The 17,149-nt window shown below is 43.7% G+C and overlaps 1 pseudogene; it reads left to right on the top strand.

The window, feature by feature from the left end:
- The window catches only part of LOC122541241, a 31,361-nt pseudogene extending 18,570 nt beyond the window's left edge, over nt 1-12,791 (top strand).
- The last annotated feature ends 4,358 nt before the right edge of the window (nt 12,792-17,149 follow it).

Here is a 17,149-nt window from a genome sequence, read left to right as displayed (position 1 = left end):
ACACCTTACTGAAGTCCATATAGATCACATCTACCGCTCTGCCCTCATCAATCCTCTTTGTTACTTCTTCAAAAAACTCAATCAAGTTTGTGAGACATGATTTTCCACGCGCACAGCCATGCTGACTATTCCTAATCAGTCCTTGCCTTTCCAACTACATGGAGAGAATCATGTAGTTGTCCCTCAGGATTCTCTCCAACAACTTGCCCACCACCGAGGTCAGGCTCACCGGTCTATAGTTCCCTGGCTTGTCTTTACCACCCTTCTTAAACAGTGGCACAACGTTTGCCAACCTTCAGTCTTCCGGCACCTCACCTCTGACTATCAATGATACAAATATCTCAGCAAGAGGCCCAACAATCACTTCTCTGGCTTCCCACAGAGTTCTAGGGTACACCTGATCAGGTCTTGGGGATTTATCCACTTTTAACCGTTTCAAGACATCCAGCACCTCCTCCTCTGTAATCTGGACATTTTGCAAGATGTCACCATCTATTTCCCTAAAGTCTATATCTTCCATATCCTTTTCCACGGTAAATACTGATGCAAAATATTCATTTAGTATCTCCGCCATTTTCTACGGCTCCACACAAAGGCCGCCTTGCTGATCTTTGAGAGGCCCTATTCTCTCCCTAGTTACCCTTTTGTCCTGAATATATTTGTAAAAACACTTTGGCTTCTCCCTAATTCTATTTGCCAAAGCTATCTCATGTCCCCATTTTGCCTCCTGATTTCCCTCTTAAGTATACTCCTACTTTCTTTATACTCTTCTAAGTCCATTCAAAAGTTTACATGACAGCTGAGTGACCTGCAGTGACCGCCTCTCCGTGCATGCACTTATTCCTCTCCAAGCACACATTGCTGCACAGAAGCATCTCAGCTCTCCATTATATCAACTAACCCTCAATATGTTGCTGGTACAATACATCACCACTTTGCCAGCACACCCATGCCCTCTGTCACTGCAGCTGAGATGTTGAGTGTACATTCTGATTTGCAATACACCCTGTACTGGGAAGTTTCTCCCCTTTTCACCAGATGAGAATGAGGAGGCAGTTGGAGAGACAGCTGAGGATGTGAGGGAAACACTGGATGGGTAGCATCCAGTGGGAGGTGAGAAGGAAATGGAGGCTCGAACTCAGTTACAGGAGATTCCGCTTCACCCCATTCTCTGATCATTTATTCCTATTCTTTCTTTCCAACTGCCAATGAGTTCTCTAATCAAACTCGCATCAAGACACACAAAAGTCATTTTAAAATGAGTTTGTTGCACTGGCAATTGTGCAACACCAGAAGTCACCCAGAGCGAAATATACAAATATCGTCATTGTTAAAAATGAGGATATAGTTCTTCATAAAGGTTTATGTTGAAGTATACAGGTCAGACCACTTACATTCACAACTATTCCTCATTCTTCTTTCTTGAAAAGTGCAAAGGACAATTTGGGAATCCAACAATGCAATATTCGAAGGAGGAAGACAGGAAATTTGCCATTGCTCTACAGTAACAGCTGCAGAGAAATAGTTGAAACCACAGGAAAAGTGGGAAAACGTATTCAAGCTGTAAGTTCACTCAGTGAAGACATCAAAGAGAACTGGAATCTTTATTAAAATCACCAGGAATTATTCATAATGCCATGAATAGTGTGAATAACCTTTGAAAAACTATGAAGAGGACAGGTTGTTTTTAAAACTACAGACAGCTGGTTCCATTCAGTAGAGTCAGTAGAGAGTTCACAAATTGTTTTTTAGGCCACACTCAGCCAGATTCCTCTATTACTGACAACAAAGTTAGGAATGCTCCATTTTGGCTGCAAAAGCCCAGAAAAATCCTTCAATAACCAACACAGAAGACACATTGCTGCATTGCAATACACTCCTGACATGTGCGGAAAATATTTGGTTCTTAAAGTTTTCATGTCAGGTCATGGATTAAGCTTCACCCAATCCGATGACATAATGAGATCTTAGTTCAGATGTTCTTGTAGTCAGCGCACTCGACAAAGCTGAGTAAAACACAAAGAGAAATGAGGCAGTAAACCCAGATTCTGGTGACCAAGAGTTCACCAATCTCTCCAAACACCGTCAGCAGCGACAAGGTTCCATCATACAACACTTTGTTGATGGTGAATAGGCCTTGGGGAGCCAGGAGGTGAACTACTTACTACAGAATCCCCACTCTCTCACCAACTATTAAAACTACAGTGTTAATACTGCTGATCGAATTCAGGTTCTGGTCAGTGGAATACAACTCAATATTGATGGTGGGAGATTCAGTGACAGTAAAGCCTTTGAATGTCAAATTGGTGAGGCGAATGAAAGATGTTGAGATTCAGTCTTGTTGAAGATGGTCAGAAGATTGCCTGCTACTTGTTTGGCATGAATGTGATTTCCCACCTGCTAGCCCTATGTTGTATCATGTATCTTATATCATGGACTGATTCAGTGTCTGAGGTGTCGCCACCACGTCCGAAAAATATCCAACCATCAGTGAACATCTTGACTTCAGACCTAAGGATGTAGTGAAGGTTATTAATGAAGGAGTTGAAAATCTTTGGACCCAACACCGTTTTGTGAGAAACACCAGCAGTGCTGTCCTGTGTCTGAGATTGCTGTACCTGAACAGTTTCAGTGGGGGCACATAACGCCAAGGGATTTATTAGGGCCCACAGTCTTTGCTGTATACCCCTAAACTTTAACTGTACACCAGGTCTGGCAGGATTTGGATGCAGTCTCAGGAAGCCCGTTTCCACACAGAAGACTTTATTGCAATCTAGGCAGCATTTATTGTCCAGCCCTATTTCTCCTTCCTTCCAGAAAAGGACATGAATGAACTAGGTGGTTTTACGTCTATCACCATTGGGTACATGTCCACCACGAGATTAGGTTTCAGTTCCAGATTGTTTCTTTATTGAATTCAAACCTCACTGTCTGCCATGAGGAGATGTGAACCCATGTCCCTAGATCATTGGCTGGGGGGATTCCCAACCCAGTGACATTACCACAATCTCACCATCTTCCCTCACACCAAGAATCCATCTAAACATATCTCCTCTTAAGGTCTGTGAATGTTGGGATAATTCAAAAGTAGCTCCATATCAGAGATGATTGCATTTTTAGAGACTGAGGTTTGTCTGATATTTTGGCGATTGAAGGAGATGAAACTGGAGTTAAAAATCAGCAATGATCTCATTGGGTGGCGTAGCAGCATCTGAATGATCTCTGTCCCGAAAATGATTTGCAGCTCAGCTCATTCTTCCAGCAACTGGAGATGAAAGTGGAAGTGTTTAGGTGATTGGAAATTCCCAATCCTGGGCGGAGTTATGGAACCTGTTTGTTGTCTATTCTGCCGGAGTCTGCTGACTCACTGAGTCTTTTTATTGTGATTGGATCGATGATAGTTTGGGACCAATCAGTGTGAAGGTGTCTCGGTGAAGAGGAACGGTAACAAGAACTAAAACAAAGTGCTGAAAAATCTGTCGGGAGAGATATTGAAGACCCTTCTTCAGAACAGTTTAATATCACTCTCGATTACAGCTCACAGACTGAGACAGTCCGGTGGAAAATAATCTCTCCTCCCAGACTGTCGACTGAAATCACAATGATTGGACTGATAGTGCTGGGACTTCTGTGGGGAGAGCTCTCTGCAGGTTAGTAATGGGGGGGGGGGGGCGGGGTGTGAGAGAGAGAGGCAGAGCCAGACTGGGAACTGGGGCTTTAACCTTTGATCATGTTACCATCAGAATGGTTTATGGGGTAATATTTATCTGTTTCTTGTTTTAACGTCAGTGAATCCACTGTTTTAAATGATTTAGGTTCGTACGAGACTTTACCATAAGGCGAAAGAAAAGATCTGTATTTGCGAAATTCAAAAGATCTATTGAACATTACAGGGTGAAAAGTAAAAATGAAAAATTGATAGGCGTTTTTTTCAAGTAAAAGGAAAAGAGAAAAAAGTTAACAACATCACGTGATGAAGCTGAAGTGAATTGAGAAATTCTCTCCAGTGCTGGAGAAAAGGTGAACAAAATGATTCATGATTCAGGAATTCATGCCCTGATTTTTCTGTGTTTCAGAAACTCACTCTCTCCGGTATTTTGTCACTGGTTTGACTTCGATTCCCAATTTCCCAGAGTTTGTGATTGTTGGTTATGTGGACGGGGTCCAGTTTGTTATGTATGACAGCAATCGCAAGGATTTAATCCCCCGGGAACAGTGGATGGTGGACAGCGAGGGACCCGAGGCTTGGAATAGGAAACGGTTTCTTGCTCAGGAGCAAGAAGACTTTGCCAAACACGATATTCTGACATTTATGTCACGGACCAACCAGACAGGGGGTGAGTGCTCACCGTTCCACATCCTGACATCTTCCTGTGCATTTGGGGAGTTTGTGTGGGAATGGGAGAAATTAGGAGTGAATCTGAGTTCCAGAGACTGACTGTGGGAGTGGTTGGAGGGGACACCAGGTGAGACTGTGTCTCTGACCGGCAACTTGTGTTTCTGATTGACAGGGATCCACATTTACCAGATGATGACTGGCTGTGACCTGAGGGATGATGGGACTGTGAGTGGGTTCAACCACAGAGGATGGGACGGGCAAGATTTGATCAGCTTGAATAAGGACCACATGGTGTGGGTGACCCCAGTCCCCTGGGCGGAAAGCATCAAAAACAGATGGGACCACAATGAGTTGGGCAAGCAGAGGTGGAAACATTACCTGGAGGTGGAGTGCATTGAGTGGCTGAGGAAATACCTGGAGTACGGACAGAGGGAACTGAGAGTCGGTGAGTGGGCAGGGGAGTGATAGTTGTTAAATTTCATGGTGCCTGTGTGTCTCTCTCTCCATGTTCCTGCACTGACTCCTCTTCCTCTCTCCCCCAGTTCCCCCTGATGTGTCCTTTGCCCGTCTGGGTGATTCTAACCGGCTGTCTTGTCTCGTCACTGGGTTTTACCCACAAGCCATCGAGGTGACTCTGTGGAGGGACGGAGTGTTGATCGATGAGACCCTGTCCACTGGGATCTTACCCAATCACGACATGACCTACCAGATCCGGAAATGGATAGAGTTTGATCCGGAGGATCAGGCTGAGTATTCCTGTCAGGTGGAGCACAGTGGACTGGAGGAGAAGCTGGTCGTGATTTATGGTAAGACTGATTCTCATTGTTAGAGAGGAACCAGACTCAGACCAGGATCACAAGAGAGAGGATCAGCGGAGCTGGTTCAGCAGGATGCTCCAGGGTAGAGAGAGAGAGAGAGAGGGAAGTTCATATGAACTGTCAGTGTGTCACAGTGCTCACATCAATTGTAGAGGACAGTAATTAAGGCAGTGAATCAGGGACAGTCTCCCAGTGTATCCTGGTGTGTAATGCTGCCCAGCATCTTAATATCCAGGATAATTAAGGATTAAAGTATTAGTATATCATCTGCTATGCGTGTGACAGAACCTGCTATGTCCTTTCAGTTCACCATATTTCCTGAGCACTCTTCAAGTCCATGGACACTTTAATCTCAAAGGACAAGGGCAGTAGATACTTGGGAACACTAGCTCCTGCAAGTTTCCCACGAAGCTACTCAGCATCCTGAAATACATATTGGGTCCATCTACAGCACATAAGCTGCATTTGGTCTAAGAAGGCAGCTCACCACCGCCTTCTGTAGAGCAACTAGGGAATGACTGTAAAGACTGGCCCAGGCATTGACACCCATATCCCTGTGAATAAAAATACAGAAACAGATCCTGAGATGTTTTATTATGAGACAGTCCAGTGAATCCAGGGATAATAATGTCCAATAGGATCCATGTATCCTGATATTTCAGTGTGGCAGCATCCAGTGTATCCTGGAATTGTAGCCCAGTCTATTTAACATTGTTTCTTGATGATCTCTGTCCAACTCAGTGTAACAATGAATAGTCAGCATGAATTTTGAGGGAGAATATTGTGTTTGACCAACTCCATTGAATATTTTTCATGAAGTAACAGAGGGTACACAGTGGTAATGTTGCAGATGTACAGTTGCAAAGTTTTCAAAGGCATTTGATCAGATACTCCCATAATAGAAACGTTTAGAGAATGTGGGGTCAGTGGGAATGTGGTAAAATGGATTGTTAGCTGCTTTGCAGACAGGAAACAGAGATTGGGGGAAAAGGGTTGGTTAGTCAGAGTGGAGAAAGTGAGGACTGCAGATGCTGGAGATCAGAGCTGAAAATGTGTTGCTGGAAAAGCGCAGCAGGTCAGTAAGCATCCAAGGAACAGGAGAATCGATGTTTCGGGCATAAGCCCTTCTTCAGGACTCCTGAAGAAGGGCTTATGCCCGAAACGTTGATTCTCCTGTTCCTTAGTTAGTCAGAGTGTCAGAATGTGGGAAGTGGTGTTCTGCAAGGAAACACTTCCCTTCACAATTGACAATATTGATTTGGACTTTGAAATTATGGAGTCACAGAATTGTTCTAAAGAAGGCTCTTCAGCCCATCATGACCTGACTTGTCTCGCTGAGCATTACCACTCAGTGCTATTCTCCTGCCTTCTCCCCATCACCCTGAATATGGTTTCATTTAAATGTAATTTTAGAATTTAAATTATTATATGCAGCAGCACTAAGCAGTCTACAGACCAAGACAGGAATCCCAGGTAGTCCCAGGGAGGAGAGAAACATTTTGAGATATTCTAACAAAGAGCAGAGATGAGCTTTGGACACTCCTGTGTGATAGGAGACAGGAGATGCAAAATCCCAACGTGAGGAGACTTATACACAGGACAGCCTGGTCGTCTCTACGACATCACATTAGTCATTGATTCTGGTGATCAAAAACAATTGTCTCCAAAGAAAAACATCCTAGCTTGTCCAACTACTCCTCATAATTCAGTCCCTTGTATCATGGAAACGTCCTTCTGCACTCTTTCTAGTTTAATAACATCCTTTCTATTAGCAAGGTGACCAAAATACAATACTCCAAGTGCAGCCTTACCAACGTCCTGTGCAACTGCAACATAATTTCCCAAATATACTCAATGCCCTGACTGATGAAGACTGTTCTGGCAACCTTTGACTCCACTTTCAGAGAACTGTGCACCAGAACTCCAAGGTCTCTCTGTTCCACAATAGTCCTTAAGGCCCTACCATTCACCTTGAAACCCCTACCTTGATTTGACTTTGCAAATCACAAGACCTCACACTTATCTGCATTAAACTCCACTTGCCACTTCCCCAGCTGATCAAGGTCCTGCTGCAATTTTTGATAACCTTCCTCACTGTCCACAATACTGCCCGTTTCAGTGTCATCTGCAAACTTACTAATCATACCTTGTATCTCATCCAAATCATTGATATTGATAACAAACAGCAATGGGCCCAGCACTGACCCCTCAGGCACACCATTAGTCTCAGGCCTCCAGTCCGACAAACATGCTTCCATTATTACCCTCTGCTTCCTAGCATCAAGCCAATTGTATCTCCAATTTGCCAGCTTCCCCTGAATTCCATGCGATCTAACCTTCCAGGTCAGCCTACCATGTGGAACCTTTTTAAAGGCCTTACTGAAATCCATTTAGATTATGTTCCTGGTCACTTCAACAAAGAATTCTAAGAAATTTGTGAGGTATGATCTCCTACGCACAAAGCTGAAAATGTGTTGCTGGAAAAGCACAGCAGGTCAGGCAGCATCCAAGGAGCAGGAGAATCGACGTTTCGGGCATGAGCTCTTCTTCAGGAATGCACAAAGCCTCCTACACACAAAGCCATGCAGAGTATTTATAATCAAACCCTGTCTTTCCAAATGCATGTGTATTTTATCTCTCCGAACCTTCTCAAGTAATTTACCTACAACAGATATCTGGTCCATAGTTCCCAGGATTTTCTTTGCAGCCCAGCACAATATTTGCTACCCTCCACCTACCAGAACCTCACTCGTGGCTTACGGTTAGAAAGGAAATTTCTTTACAAAAAACCCGAGGATAGGCTTTAATCTTGAGAGGGAGATTTAGCCTATCCTACCTCACCTTCAATTCTACCTTGAAGTTTGGTTAGACCACATGTCGAGAACTGCAGACAGTTCTGGTTGCCATGTGATGTAAAGGATATTGAAGCACTGGAGAGGGTGCTGAGAAGATTTACAATATCGATATCAGAAACGTGTGAGTGTATGTATCAGGAAAGGATTGAGAGGCTTGATGTCTTCTCTCTTGAAAAATGGAGCCCAAACATTTTGAAAGAGTGGGTGCAGAGACAGTGTTTGGCGAAAAGCACAACTAAGGACCATCAACACAAGACAGTCACCAAATCTTTCACAAGGAATTCCAGAGAAATATCTGCAGTCGGAGCATGAAGAGAATATGAAGCTCGCTGCTACAGGGAATGAGCTTGTCAGGATGTATTTAAGGGGAGTTGAGAAAGGAATAGGGAGTGATGGTAACACATGTGGATGAGGAAGGATGAGATGAGCAGCTTCATGTGACTAAATACAAGTGTATGCTCATTGGATAAAATTGACTCACTGTGTACCATGTATCCTGTATAAGGCCGAATTTTAAAAAACAAATTTTTTGTCTCTTTCTCTTTCTCTCTCTTCCTGCTTCACTTGGCTCTCTATCTCTCATCCCCCTTTCTTCCTCTTTCTCTCTATCTCTGTCTGTCTGTCTCTCTCCCCCATTTTATTTCTCTGTCTGTCTCTCTCTCTCTCCCTCTCTCTCTGTCTGTCTCTCTCCCCCATTTTATTTCTCTCTCTGTCTCTCTCTCTCTGTCTGTCTGTCTCTCTCCCAATTTTATTTCTCTCTCTGTCTGTCTCTCTCTGGCAGTCCCAAAGTCTCACTCCCAGGTTCTTGTTATTGTCGGGATTGTATTTGGACTCCTCGGGATCATCTCTCTCGCTGTTGGGGCTGTTGTCATTCACAAGAAGAAAGGTAGGAGTTTGTAAGAAAATGGTGGCTCCTCACTGGCATTTCAGGGAATTGGAGAGTCTGGAAGCGTATGGCCAGACTGTACTGAAGTAAAAAGGAATATTGTGAGCTGTTTTGGGCCCCATATCTACGGAAGAATGTGCTGGTGTTGGCGGGAGCCCAGAGGAGATTTACAAGAATTATCCCAGGGATGAAGAGCTTGTCATATGAGGTGCTGTTGAGGACTGTGTGTGTACTGGACGGAGTTTAAAATATTGAGGGCAAATCTCATTGAAAATTACACATTACTGAGAGGCCTGGACAGAGTGGATGTGGAGAAGATGCAGGAGACTCGAGGACCAAAGAGAACAGCCTCAGTGTGACGGGATGACCTTTTAGAACTGAGGAGGAATTTCCTCAGCCAAATGGTGGTGACTCTGTGGAACCCATTCCTGCAGAAGGCTGTGGAGGCCAAGACATTGAGTGTCTTTAAGACAGAGATAGATAGATTCTTGATTGGTAAAGGGCTCAAGGGTTACGGTGAGAAGGCAGGAGAATGAGGTTGAGAAATATATCAACCACGATCGAATGGTGGAGCACATCCGATGAGCTGAATGGCCTAATTCTGCTCCTATATCTTATAGTATCTGGTTCATTGTTTGGGTTCAGAGGGTTTGTGAAGAAGCTCTGTGTTTGGGAGTCAGTCTCAGGGTTAGTGATGGCTCAGGCAGTTGGGAGAGGAACTCTGTTTGTGAAGGAGGGTCATAGATATGGTGCCCTGTTCCTCACGTTAGGCTGGAGTGTCTGAGGGGTGAAATTGTCATGTTGTGAGTGTCAGGTCAGACAGTTCAGACTGACTGGGGCTGGCTCTGAGTTCACTGTTGGGCATCAGCAGCTTAGGGCAATGTGGGTAGGAGAGGCTGAGTCTGGATAGGAATGAGGGTCTTCAGCATTTCCTCTGATTTCCTGACAGTATCTCGAACTGACTGAACATTCCTTGTTTTACAGGAGGAATGAAGAGCGGCTACAATCCCACAAACAGTAAGCTGATAACTCAGACATCTCAGCGTCTGTGTTAGTGTATGACAAGCTGTTCTTTCTGTTTCAAACACAAGTGCAGAGATCTGAAACAGAGAAAAAATTGCTGGAGAAACTCAATAGGTTTGGCAGCAGCTGTGGAGAGAAAAACAGTTAACATTTTGAGTCCAGTGATGTTTTGTTCTAGGAGTTCTCCCACGCTTGTGCACGCGGAGGAGAGGTGTGGTGGTGGTGGTGGCGGTGGGGGGGGTCGGGGTCACTGGATGTAAGGCATTAATTCTGCTTTCTCTCTCCACAGATGATGCCAGACATGCTGAGATTCTCCAGCAATTTCTGTTTTGTTCTCTGTCTGGTCGAGAGTAGTCTATCTGTCTTTCATCCTCCTCTTGCTCTCGTGAGCTCTCTCTCTCTCTCTCTTTCTCTCTCTCATACACTGTTTCTTTCTTTTACATCTCTGGGTCATTTTCACTCTCACTCCTGTTCTCGCTCTCACTCATTTCTCTTACTCATGCTTTCTCTCTTGTGAATTTCTCTCTAACACTGTTTCTCTCACACTCATGTTTCTCACTGTTTTGCACGCTGTCTCACACTCGCATTTCTCACTCTCTTTCACTCTGATAATGAGCAGTTTCTAATGCCTCTCTTTCCATTAACAGCTTCTGATGAAAGGACATCCTCAGACGGTTCTGCCATTTCCTGAGGCATGAATATTGTTGGTCGATGTTGTGAGTAGATCATTCTAATTGGGACAGAACAACCTCAATTATCCGAACAAGCTGGGCGGGGAGTATGTGGTTTGGATAACTGATTGTTCGGATAACTGATCTGATCATAAAGAAACAAAGCATTGACAAGACCTTGAGATCTTGTTTGGATAATCTGAAATTCAGATAATTGATGTTTGGATAACTGAGGTTATTCTATATTGGGGCTGGTTTTCGCTGTATGATCTGGAGGGTGGACACTGAGCTCAGACTCTCTCTCTCCCTGTGTGAATCACTAAAGACCAGCTCATGCAGTTTGACACTAAGCTTTCAGACTGTCCTTCTGCAGTTGGCTGACCTTATCCTGGTCTCAGCCTCAAGATATTGTCAAGAGGAGGGATTTGGGCTATAGAAACATCTGGAAACCTTTCATCCTGAATGGGGCTTCCTGTCAGCTGATTAACTCCTTTTAAAGGAGTCAATACTCCTAGAGTTCTCGCTGTAGTTTGTTTCTGGAGTTCAGTTTTGCTCTCCCGGAATTCTGAATTACTGCGGTGTGGTGGGTGGGGTCTAGATCTGATGGAGGCCTCCGAGCAGGTCAAGAGACCAGACCATGTGGAGATAGAGGAGAACTGTTTTGACTGGCGGGGTGTCTCAGACTCGAATGTCAGTGTAGTTAAAGTTAGACCTATTGAGGGTGAAACTAGGAAACACTTCCACACATACAGACTGGGAAATGGTTAGAACTCTCTCTTTCTCAGAAGGTAATTGATGCAAAATGAACTTCAGTGAATTAAAATCTATAAAACTCAAAATTAAGAGACAAATGGAAGATACATAAATGGATTGAGGCAACACACCAGCAAAGATCTGATTGAATAGTGGAACGGGATTGAGGGGCTAAATGGCCTCCTCATCTTCCATGTCCCTGTGGGTTTTGCTGGTCTTTCGGGAGTGGGTCTGAGGGGTTTTACTGATGTTTGGGGAATGGGACTTTTGTGTTTCACTGCTGGTGTTTTTGGGAGATGCTACAGGGTCTGCTGGGTTTCCTGTGCTCTGTAACAGCTTTTTTTCTCTTCCCCAGGATCCTCTAATGTCCTTGCTGGAAGCCAGGTTTCCATTGCTGGAATTGATCTTCTAATTTGTTCATCCTTAATTTCAGGAGTGATTTGAATTGTCAATCTAGCTTATTGAAATGTTTACATTTTGTTAATTGTAGATTACTGAAATCCCTCTTTGGCAGATGGTGAAATGTGAATTCAGTCAAACTTAAAATGAAGAGACAGCTTTAATGGTGATAATGTAATCTTTATTGTTTGTTGTAAAAAGCCATTTGGTTCACTAATGCCTTTCCAGGATAGAAATTATTACAGTCTGGTCTACATGTCACTACACAACAAGTTAGCTCTTAACTGCCCTCTGGACAACAAATGCTGGCATTGCCGGTGATGGCCAAATCTCGGGAAACAATTTTTAATGTTTGACAGTGTGGTTATTTTTCCTGAGCAGAAACCTTGTCTCCACAATACCATTGGTCATGCCCCCTGCACAATACTGCCAGTCAATTTAGCACATACACATGATCTTCATCAGCCATTCATCAGTGGGATCATCTCAGACCTCAATTTGAATTTTCCTGCACCTTAAATACTGAGTGAGGCCTTTTCTATGAGCTTGTTACACAGCAATATCTCTGGATACTGATGGAAGATAACATTACCTTACTATGATGTCATGAATCCACCTCTTGCTCAGGCCATGCTACAGTCTCACACTTTCTGACTTGAACTGTTTCCATGTTCACACTCCTATCAATTTATACCCTTCCTCGTGCAAAGTCTCAATAGAGCTGCGTACTCATGGTCTGCATTCCAGACTCCTGTCTTGGGTTCAAGGCTGCACTATTTTCTGTCCCACTCTCTCCAACTCTGAGATTTTGCTGAGGTGTTTATTGAGTCATCGAGTCATACAGAACAGAAACGACCCAAACAATCCATGCCATCTATGTTCCCAAACTAAACTAGTCCCACCTGGATGGGCCGGGTCCATATCACTACAAACATTTACTATTTGTGTACTCATCCAAATATAAATGGTGTAACTGTACCACCACTTCCTCTGGAAATTCATTCCAAACACAAACCATTCTCAGTGTAAAAATGTTGCCTCTCATGTTGGTTTAAATTCTTTCTCCTCTCACCTTAAAAATATGGTCCCTGGTCTTGAAATTCATCCTCCCTCAACACGCGGACACATACACACACAGCTCCACATACTCTCACACTCACGCAGACCCACTCTCATAAACATGGTGTCTGTCATACACACACAGTCCCCCCATACTCACATCCACACATGTGCCCTCTCACAGGAATATACTCTGTCACACTCACACACGCACATGTAAACGCAAACTCACTTGCACTCGCTCACATACATGTGTATGCGTGTACACACACACACACACACACACACACACACAAGGCTATCAGGTGAATTTGCATTTGCAGAATTGTTTTTGCAGACATGTTGCTTACTTTTGGAGCAAAATATAATCTGCAGGCAATCAATCCATATCATCTTAAGTTATCTCGAGAATGTGACTTAAAAGAAATTCTGGAATTTTCATATTAATGAACCAAAACCTATAACCACGCTGAAAGATGAAAGACTTAACAGCAATCTTGGTTTGTTCAATATATTGTTTCAGTTGTATGATGCTGTGATCTTTTGCTATAAATTCTGTATCTTGTCTCACAGCTACCTGATGAAAGGGCAACACTCCGAAAGTGCTTCCAAATAAATGTGCTGGTCTATAACCTGGTGTTGTATGATTTTTAACTTTGTCCACCCCAGTCCAATTCCAGCACCTCCACATCATCTGCAAGAAGAAAGAGTCTAACCATCAGCCTTTGACCATAAATAGCTTTACCATCACTGAATCCCACTATCAACCTCTGAGGGGTTACTATTAATCTGAACCTGAACTGAACTGGACTGAACATATAATACAGTGGCTACAAGAGCAAGTTAGAGGCAAAGAATACTGCAACATGCAACTCACCTCTGACTCACCAAAGCCTGTTCACCATCAAAAGTGCACAATTCAGGAGTGTGATGTAATACTCCCGACTTACCTATATGAGTACAATTCCAGCAACACTGATCAAGTTTGACACCATCCAAGACAATGCATTGGCACCACATTCATAACGAGCTTTTCCACAAGTAAGACTCAGTAGCAGCAGTCCATACTGTTTACAAGTTGCACTGTGAACCTTCAACACAGCACTTAGACAATGCTCTCCACATCAATGTCCATGACCTCCCAGAAGGATAAGGGCAGCAGATACATGGGAAAGCCACCATCTACATGATATCCTCCAAACTACTCACCATCCTAGCTTGGAAATATATCTCTATTCATCAGTGTCAATGGGTCAAAACCCTGGAATTCTCCATGAGTGTGGCCAGAGCCCACATTGGTCAGAGCCCTTGAAGATTCTGGCCACAGAAACTGACAGACAAGTGCCTTACATCAATCCAATGACCTGATAAGATGTATGATGCTGGCCCAGAGGCCGTACCGGGAGATTTTCAGAGGTTACTGTTCATGGACCAAACCTACAAAATCAGTGAGTGAGATTGTTTTCTCCATCAGCTGATAGCGATGTGACAATTCCAGCAGCTCCCCACAGCATTGTGCAGAAGTTGCTGTCTGAGAGAATGGATGGAATTGTGCAGAAAATCCCACACATTCTGTTTCCAGGTCCGGACCAATCATTCAATGTTCAGGGTAACACCAACTGTTGCACTGACTTACAGAACATTCAGCAAAAATGCCAGCCTGGCAATGAAAGACACCACCTCTGTACTGGTCTCCCATCAGAATATCCTGGACAGAGAACACTCCTGCCTGACATTCCTAAAGGGCTTCCCTTTCCAGCGGGTAACAGAAGCACTGCCAAAGATACTGTGTGCACAGTTCATGAGCCACCTGGTGGGCTCAATGAACAAAGGCCAAAGGTGGATACAGTAAGGGAGTGTGGAGCAGCAAAGACTGTAACTTTGTAAACAGTAACAAAGACAGTAACAATATCTAACTCGCCTCCACCTCACTCATATTCCCAGATTTCCACAGAAATCCCATATTCCCAGATTTCCAGAATGTCCAGTAGGAATTCAGGCAGTACCATCGTTGAGACTGACTGCTGCTTTCCATCTCTACACAATTATGATGGGTTTCCACCTTCACTGTATATTTTCTTTGCACCACTTCGAAGTAATGTTTGCAACATTCAAAACTGGATGTGAAAGCTAGACATTGGCAAAGTACATCCATCTCAGAGTGAGAGTCATTGCCATAAAAGGTGAACACCCCAACAGTGACGGAAATCACAGAAACAGAGGAAGTAGGAACAGGAGAAGGTCATTCATCCTTTTAACTCTGCTCCACCATTCAAAATGATCATGGCTGATTGTCCAACTCAGGACCCTAATTCCATTTTTTCTCCACATTGATTCCTTTAGCCCTAAGAACTGTATCTAACTTTTTCCTCCAAATATTCAGTATGACATTGTGGCAGAGGCTCACCACTCTCTGGATGCAGACATTTCTTCCCAACTCAGTCCGAAGTGGCCTCCTGCACATCCTTAGACTGTGACCTATTGTCTGGACTCCTTGGTCTTTGGGATTTTCCCTGCATTTACCCTGTCTAGTCCTGGGTTTCTATGAGATCTCACTCCTCATTCTGTTAAACTCTCGTGCATAGAGTCCTAACCGATCCAGTCTCTCTCATATATCAGTCCTGCTTTCCTGGGAGTTGATATGATAAATGTTTGTTGCTCTCTCTCTGTCAGCTGAATATCTTGCCTCTGATAATGTGACCACAACTGTATAGAATATTCTCAGTGTGGTATCATCAAGTGCCTGTACAACTGCAGCAAGATGTCCCTGCTCCTGCACTCAAACATTCTCACTATGAAGCTCAACATGCCATTTTTGTTCTTTATTGCCTGCCTCGCCTGCATGTTTACCTTCAGAGACTGTTGTACAGCTTTTGTTGCACCTTCCCTTTTCCCAACATATCACCATTCAAATAATAATCTGCCTTCCTGTTTTTACTACTGAAGAACATAAGGTGAATATTACATTATATTACATCTGCCATGCATTTGCCCACTCATTCAACTTGTCTAAAATACACTGATATATCTCTGCATCCTGCTCACAGCTCACATTCCCTCTGAACACCATGAGCATCTTGTTGATGGTGAACACACCTTGGGGAGCCAGGAGATGAACTACTTACTGCAGAAACCCCACCCTCTTCCTGACTGTTAAAATCATTTTAAAATTTAAAAAAAATTAAAAACTGGTCGCATTCAGGTCCTGGCCAGTGGAATACAACTTAATATGGATGGTGGGATATTCAGTGATGATAAAGCCTGTGAATGTCAAAGTGGTGAGATGAATGAAAGATGTTGAGATTCAGTCTTGTTGAAGATGGTCATTGCCTGGTACTTTTTTGGCATGAATGTGATTTCCCACCTGCTAGCCCAATGTTGTATCATGAGTCTTGTTACATAAATACATGAACTGATTCAGCATCTGAGGTCTCAGACTGAAAAATATACAACCATCAGTGAACGTCTCAACTTCTGACTTTAGGATGAGGAGAAGGTCATTGATGAAGGAGTTGAAAATTTTTGGACCTAACAATGTTTCGTGATGAACTCCAGCAGTGCTGTCCTGTGTCTGAGATTGCTGTACCTGAACAGTTTCACTGGGGGCACATAACTCCAAAGAATTTGTTAGGGCCCACAGTCTTTGCTTTATACTCCTCGAGTTTAACTGTACCTTGATGTCAGGTTTGGCAGGATTTTGGGGCAGTCTCAGGAAGCCCATTTCCACACAGAAGACTTTATTTTGTTCATTGAATGTGGACATCATTGACTAGGTATTATTTATTGTCCAGCCCTATTTGACCAGAGTGCAATTGCTGTGGGTCTGGAGTCACATGTAGGCCCAGACCAGATAAAAACAGAAGATTTCCTGTGAGTGAACTAGATGGTTTTACATGTATCACCATTGGGTACATGTCCACCACGAGACTAGCTTTCAGTTCTAGATTTTTTTTATTGAATTCAAACCTCACTGTCTGCCATGGGGGATGTCAACCCATGTCCCAGATCATTAGCTGGGGGGATTCTCAGCCCAGTGACATCACCACCTTCCCTCACACAAAGGATCCATTAAAACATATCTCCACTAAAGGTCTGTGAATGGGGATAACGCAAAAGCACCTCCATACCAGGGATAATTACAGTTTTGGAGACTAAGGTTTGACTAATGGTGATTGAAGGAGATGAAACTGGAGTTAAGCTCAGCAATCTTGTCATTGGATGGTGAGGCAGCATCAAGGGGCTGAATGGCTTCTGTCCCGAAAGTGAATTGCAGCTCAGTTCCTTCTCCCAGGAACTAGAAATGAGAGTGGAAGTGTTTACTTGCTTCGGTCCCAAGCCTGGGTGGG

Source organism: Chiloscyllium plagiosum, chromosome 37 (assembly GCF_004010195.1).
Source record: "Chiloscyllium plagiosum isolate BGI_BamShark_2017 chromosome 37, ASM401019v2, whole genome shotgun sequence".
NCBI classification, from domain to species: Eukaryota; Metazoa; Chordata; class Chondrichthyes; order Orectolobiformes; family Hemiscylliidae; genus Chiloscyllium; species Chiloscyllium plagiosum.
Note: the sequence above shows the minus strand (reverse complement) of the source record. Positions and strands in the feature narration are given on the sequence as shown.